The following is a 6,913-nucleotide window of genomic DNA, read 5'->3' as shown; positions in this document are numbered from 1 at the left end:
CCCTCGCCCCTGACGCCTCGGCCTCCTTCCTCCCTCGCCCCTGACGCCCTCGGCCTCCTTCCTCCCTCGCCCCTGACGCCTCGGCCTCCTTCCTCCCTCGCCCCTGACGCCTCGGCCTCCTTCCTCCCTCGCCCCTGACGCCTCGGCCTCCTTCCTCCCTCGCCCCTGACGCCTCGGCCTCCTTCCTCCCTCGCCCCTGACGCCTCGGCCTCCTTCCTCCCTCGCCCCTGACGCCTCGGCCTCCTTCCTCCCTCGCCCCTGACGCCTCGGCCTCCTTCCTCCCTCGCCCCTGACGCCTCGGCCTCCTTCCTCCCTCGCCCCTGACGCCTCGGCCTCCTTCCTCCCCTCGCCCCTGACGCCTCGGCCTCCTTCCTCCCTCGCCCCTGACGCCTCGGCCTCCTTCCTCCCTCGCCCCTGACGCCTCGGCCTCCTTCCTCCCTCGCCCTGACGCCTCGGCCTCCTTCCTCCCTCGCCCCTGACGCCTCGGCCTCCTTCCTCCCTCGCCCCTGACGCCTCGGCCTCCTTCCTCCCTCGCCCCTGACGCCTCGGCCTCCTTCCTCCCTCGCCCCTGACGCCTCGGCCTCCTTCCTCCCTCGCCCCTGACGCCTCGGCCTCCTTCCTCCCTCGCCCCTGACGCCTCGGCCTCCTTCCTCCCTCGCCCCTGACGCCTCGGCCTCCTTCCTCCCTCGCCCCTGACGCCTCGGCCTCCTTCCTCCCTCGCCCCTGACGCCTCGGCCTCCTTCCTCCCTCGCCCCTGACGCCTCGGCCTCCTTCCTCCCTCGCCCCTGACGCCTCGGCCTCCTTCCTCCCTCGCCCCTGACGCCTCGGCCTCCTTCCTCCCTCGCCCCTGACGCCTCGGCCTCCTTCCTCCCTCGCCCCTGACGCCTCGGCCTCCTTCCTCCCTCGCCCTCTGACGCCTCGGCCTCCTTCCTCCCTCGCCCCTGACGCCTCGGCCTCCTTCCTCCTCGCCCCTGACGCCTCGGCCTCCTTCCTCCCTCGCCCCTGACGCCTCGGCCTCCTTCCTCCCTCGCCCCTGACGCCTCGGCCTCCTTCCTCCCTCGCCCCTGACGCCTCGGCCTCCTTCCTCCCTCGCCCCTGACGCCTCGGCCTCCTTCCTCCCTCGCCCCTGACGCCTCGGCCTCCTTCCTCCCTCGCCCCTGACGCCTCGGCCTCCTTCCTCCCTCGCCCCTGACGCCTCGGCCTCCTTCCTCCCTCGCCCCTGACGCCTCGGCCTCCTTCCTCCCTCGCCCCTGACGCCTCGGCCTCCTTCCTCCCTCGCCCCTGACGCCTCGGCCTCCTTCCTCCCTCGCCCCTGACGCCTCGGCCTCCTTCCTCCCTCGCCCCTGACGCCTCGGCCTCCTTCCTCCCTCGCCCCTGACGCCTCGGCCTCCTTCCTCCCTCGCCCCTGACGCCTCGGCCTCCTTCCTCCCTCGCCCCTGACGCCTCGGCCTCCTTCCTCCCTCGCCCCTGACGCCTCGGCCTCCTTCCTCCCTCGCCCCTGACGCCTCGGCCTCCTTCCTCCCTCGCCCCTGACGCCTCGGCCTCCTTCCTCCCTCGCCCCTGACGCCTCGGCCTCCTTCCTCCCTCGCCCCTGACGCCTCGGCCTCCTTCCTCCCTCGCCCCTGACGCCTCGGCCTCCTTCCTCCCTCGCCCCTGACGCCTCGGCCTCCTTCCTCCCTCGCCCCTGACGCCTCGGCCTCCTTCCTCCCTCGCCCCTGACGCCTCGGCCTCCTTCCTCCCTCGCCCCTGACGCCTCGGCCTCCTTCCTCCCTCGCCCCTGACGCCTCGGCCTCCTTCCTCCCTCGCCCCTGACGCCTCGGCCTCCTTCCTCCCTCGCCCCTGACGCCTCGGCCTCCTTCCTCCCTCGCCCCTGACGCCTCGGCCTCCTTCCTCCCTCGCCCCTGACGCCTCGGCCTCCTTCCTCCCTCGCCCCTGACGCCTCGGCCTCCTTCCTCCCTCGCCCCTGACGCCTCGGCCTCCTTCCTCCCTCGCCCCTGACGCCTCGGCCTCCTTCCTCCCTCGCCCCTGACGCCTCGGCCTCCTTCCTCCCTCGCCCCTGACGCCTCGGCCTCCTTCCTCCCTCGCCCCTGACGCCTCGGCCTCCTTCCTCCCTCGCCCCTGACGCCTCGGCCTCCTTCCTCCCTCGCCCCTGACGCCTCGGCCTCCTTCCTCCCTCGCCCCTGACGCCTCGGCCTCCTTCCTCCCTCGCCCCTGACGCCTCGGCCTCCTTCCTCCCTCGCCCCTGACGCCTCGGCCTCCTTCCTCCCTCGCCCCTGACGCCTCGGCCTCCTTCCTCCCTCGCCCCTGACGCCTCGGCCTCCTTCCTCCCTCGCCCCTGACGCCTCGGCCTCCTTCCTCCCTCGCCCCTGACGCCTCGGCCTCCTTCCTCCCTCGCCCCTGACGCCTCGGCCTCCTTCCTCCCTCGCCCCTGACGCCTCGGCCTCCTTCCTCCCTCGCCCCTGACGCCTCGGCCTCCTTCCTCCCTCGCCCCTGACGCCTCGGCCTCCTTCCTCCCTCGCCCCTGACGCCTCGGCCTCCTTCCTCCCTCGCCCCTGACGCCTCGGCCTCCTTCCTCCCTCGCCCCTGACGCCTCGGCCTCCTTCCTCCCTCGCCCCTGACGCCTCGGCCTCCTTCCTCCCTCGCCCCTGACGCCTCGGCCTCCTTCCTCCCTCGCCCCTGACGCCTCGGCCTCCTTCCTCCCTCGCCCCTGACGCCTCGGCCTCCTTCCTCCCTCGCCCCTGACGCCTCGGCCTCCTTCCTCCCTCGCCCCTGACGCCTCGGCCTCCTTCCTCCCTCGCCCCTGACGCCTCGGCCTCCTTCCTCCCTCGCCCCTGACGCCTCGGCCTCCTTCCTCCCTCGCCCCTGACGCCTCGGCCTCCTTCCTCCCTCGCCCCTGACGCCTCGGCCTCCTTCCTCCCTCGCCCCTGACGCCTCGGCCTCCTTCCTCCCTCGCCCCTGACGCCTCGGCCTCCTTCCTCCCTCGCCCCTGACGCCTCGGCCTCCTTCCTCCCTCGCCCCTGACGCCTCGGCCTCCTTCCTCCCTCGCCCCTGACGCCTCGGCCTCCTTCCTCCCTCGCCCCTGACGCCTCGGCCTCCTTCCTCCCTCGCCCCTGACGCCTCGGCCTCCTTCCTCCCTCGCCCCTGACGCCTCGGCCTCCTTCCTCCCTCGCCCCTGACGCCTCGGCCTCCTTCCTCCCTCGCCCCTGACGCCTCGGCCTCCTTCCTCCCTCGCCCCTGACGCCTCGGCCTCCTTCCTCCCTCGCCCCTGACGCCTCGGCCTCCTTCCTCCCTCGCCCCTGACGCCTCGGCCTCCTTCCTCCCTCGCCCCTGACGCCTCGGCCTCCTTCCTCCCTCGCCCCTGACGCCTCGGCCTCCTTCCTCCCTCGCCCCTGACGCCTCGGCCTCCTTCCTCCCTCGCCCCTGACGCCTCGGCCTCCTTCCTCCCTCGCCCCTGACGCCTCGGCCTCCTTCCTCCCTCGCCCCTGACGCCTCGGCCTCCTTCCTCCCTCGCCCCTGACGCCTCGGCCTCCTTCCTCCCTCGCCCCTGACGCCTCGGCCTCCTTCCTCCCTCGCCCCTGACGCCTCGGCCTCCTTCCTCCCTCGCCCCTGACGCCTCGGCCTCCTTCCTCCCTCGCCCCTGACGCCTCGGCCTCCTTCCTCCCTCGCCCCTGACGCCTCGGCCTCCTTCCTCCCTCGCCCCTGACGCCTCGGCCTCCTTCCTCCCTCGCCCCTGACGCCTCGGCCTCCTTCCTCCCTCGCCCCTGACGCCTCGGCCTCCTTCCTCCCTCGCCCCTGACGCCTCGGCCTCCTTCCTCCCTCGCCCCTGACGCCTCGGCCTCCTTCCTCCCTCGCCCCTGACGCCTCGGCCCCCTTCCTCCCTCGCCCCTGACGCCTCGGCCTCCTTGCTCCCTCGCCCCTGACTCCTCGGCCCCCTTCCTCCCTCGCCCCTGACTCCTCGGCCCCCTTCCTCCCTCGCCCCTGACGCCTCGGCCTCCTTGCTCCCTCGCCCCTGACTCCTCGGCCCCCTTCCTCCCTCGCCCCTGACTCCTCGGCCCCCTTCCTCCCTCGCCCCTGACTCCTCGGCCCCCTTCCTCCCTCGCCCCTGACTCCTCGGCCTCCTTCCTCCCTCGCCCCTGACTCCTCGGCCTCCTTGCTCCCTCGCCCCTGACTCCTCGGCCTCCTTCCTCCCTCGCCCCTGACTCCTCGGCCTCCTTCCTCCCTCGCCCCTGACTCCTCGGCCTCCTTGCTCCCTCGCCCCTGACTCCTCGGCCTCCTTGCTCCCTCGCCCCTGACTCCTCGGCCTCCTTGCTCCCTCGCCCCTGACGCCTCGGCCTCCTTGCTCCCTCGCCCCTGACGCCTCGGCCTCCTTGCTCCCTCGCCCCTGACGCCTCGGCCTCTGGCCTTCGTGCTTCTCCCGCGCTCGTTATTTGCAGACCCGCTGTCGGTGAGACGTTGCTGTGGGCCTGTTTTGTCCCCGGTGATGGCGGCTCTGGTTTCGGTGGCCCCCTGCGCCCCGGCGCGCTCCCCAGCCGGCGCACCATCCCTTAATCTTATAATGGAATCGCAGTGACTGGTTTTACTGGTTTCTGATTATCTTTTTCTTGCTCTCTAATGTAATGTTTGTCCCGGAGCAGAAGTCAGTGATGAATGCGGAGCTGCGCTCAGCGGTGGTGATGTCTGGCCGCGCTGCGGGGGGAGTCCGGGCCGTGTAATGGGGCGCTCGTGATCTCCGCCTCTGTCCCCGGAGGCGGACACCGAGCTCTGCGCTGCTTTCTCTGATGTGGGGAATAAAAGCTCCATTGTCCCGGAGACCTTAAAGGAGAACTCCACGCACTACAATGCATTACCGGCCCTTTAAGACTTTTCAGTCTGTTTAACCCTTTCGGGTGCAGGCACCGATACGTGCGCCCGCCGGCTTTGATGCTGAAAAGACAAATATTTTCGCCTCCTCCCTGCCACTTTCATGCAGAGCGTCGCACCCATCCATAAACCCCGTGGGTGTGACCGCGCCACATCTGCTCACACGTTGCCAGCATTTAAAGGGGCGTCCGCTGTATCTAAGCCACCCTTGCTGAGATGCCTCGAAAAATGAGTGATCGGCTGAGATCTCAATGTTAGTGCAGTGGGGTCTTCAGAAAATGGATCACTGCCCCCTGTGGTCAGAAGAGGTATTGCAAGGACTTGTCCAGTGGGGATTTTCAATGGCCGCAGCAGGACGACGAAATGTTTCTGCACCAGCAGAATAGTGAGTGCAGCTCTGGAGGATAATACAGGAGGTAACTCAGGATCAGTGATGTAATGTATGTACACAGTGACTGCACCAGCAGAATAGTGAGTGCAGCTCTGGAAGATAATACAGGATCAGTAATGTATGTACACAGTGACTGCACCAGCAGAATAGTGAGTGCAGCTCTGGAAGATAATACAGGATCAGTAATGTAATGTATGTACACAGTGACTGCTCCAGCAGAATAGTGAGTGCAGCTCTGGAAGATAATACAGGATCAGTAATGTATGTACACAGTGACTGCACCAGCAGAATAGTGAGTGCAGCTCTGGAAGATAATACAGGATCAGTAATGTAATGTATGTACACAGTGACTGCTCCAGCAGAATAGTGAGTGCAGCTCTGGAAGATAATACAGGATCAGTAATGTATGTACACAGTGACTGCACCAGCAGAATAGTGAGTGCAGCTCTGGAAGATAATACAGGATCAGTAATGTAATGTATGTACACAGTGACTGCTCCAGCAGAATAGTGAGTGCAGCTCTGGAAGATAATACAGGATCAGTAATGTATGTACACAGTGACTGCACCAGCAGAATAGTGAGTGCAGCTCTGGAAGATAATACAGGATCAGTAATGTAATGTATGTACACAGTGACTGCTCCAGCAGAATAGTGAGTGCAGCTCTGGAAGATAATACAGGATCAGTAATGTATGTACACAGTGACTGCACCAGCAGAATAGTGAGTGCAGCTCTGGAGGATAATACAGGAGGTAACTCAGGATCAGTAATGTAATGTATGTACACAGTGACTGCACCAGCAGAATAGTGAGTGCAGCTCTGGAGTATAATACAGGAGGTAACTCAGGATCAGTAATGTCATGTATGTACACAGTGACTGCACCAGCAGAATAGTGAGTGCAGCTCTGGAGGATAATACAGGAGGTAACGCAGGATCAGTAATGTCATGTATGTACACAGTGACTGCACCAGCAGAATAGTGAGTGCAGCTCTGGAGTATAATACAGGAGGTAACTCGGGATCAGTAATGTATGTACACAGTGACTGCACCAGCAGAATAGTGAGTGCAGCTCTGGAGGATAATACAGGCGGTAACTCAGGATCAGTAATGTATGTACACAGTGACTGCACCAGCAGAATAGTGAGTGCAGCTCTGGAGTATAATACAGGAGGCAACTCAGGATCAGTAATGTATGTACACAGTGACTGCACCAGCAGAATAGTGAGTGCAGCTCTGGAGGATAATACAGGAGGTAACTCAGGATCAGTAATGTCATGTATGTACACAGTGACTGCACCAGCAGAATAGTGAGTGCAGCTCTGGAGGATAATACAGGAGGTAACTCAGGATCAGTAATGTCATGTATGTACACAGTGACTGCACCAGCAGAATAGTGAGTGCAGCTCTGGAGTATAATACAGGAGGTAACTCGGGATCAGTAATGTATGTACACAGTGACTGCACCAGCAGAATAGTGAGTGCAGCTCTGGAGGATAATACAGGCGGTAACTCAGGATCAGTAATGTATGTACACAGTGACTGCACCAGCAGAATAGTGAGTGCAGCTCTGGAGTATAATACAGGAGGCAACTCAGGATCAGTAATGTATGTACACAGTGACTGCACCAGCAGAATAGTGAGTGCAGCTCTGGAGGATAATA

Source organism: Anomaloglossus baeobatrachus, unplaced genomic scaffold, assembly GCF_048569485.1.
Source record: "Anomaloglossus baeobatrachus isolate aAnoBae1 unplaced genomic scaffold, aAnoBae1.hap1 Scaffold_4328, whole genome shotgun sequence".
Lineage (NCBI taxonomy): Eukaryota > Metazoa > Chordata > Amphibia > Anura > Aromobatidae > Anomaloglossus > Anomaloglossus baeobatrachus.
The sequence above is the reverse complement of the archived record's forward strand: the minus strand, read 5'-3'. Positions refer to the sequence as shown.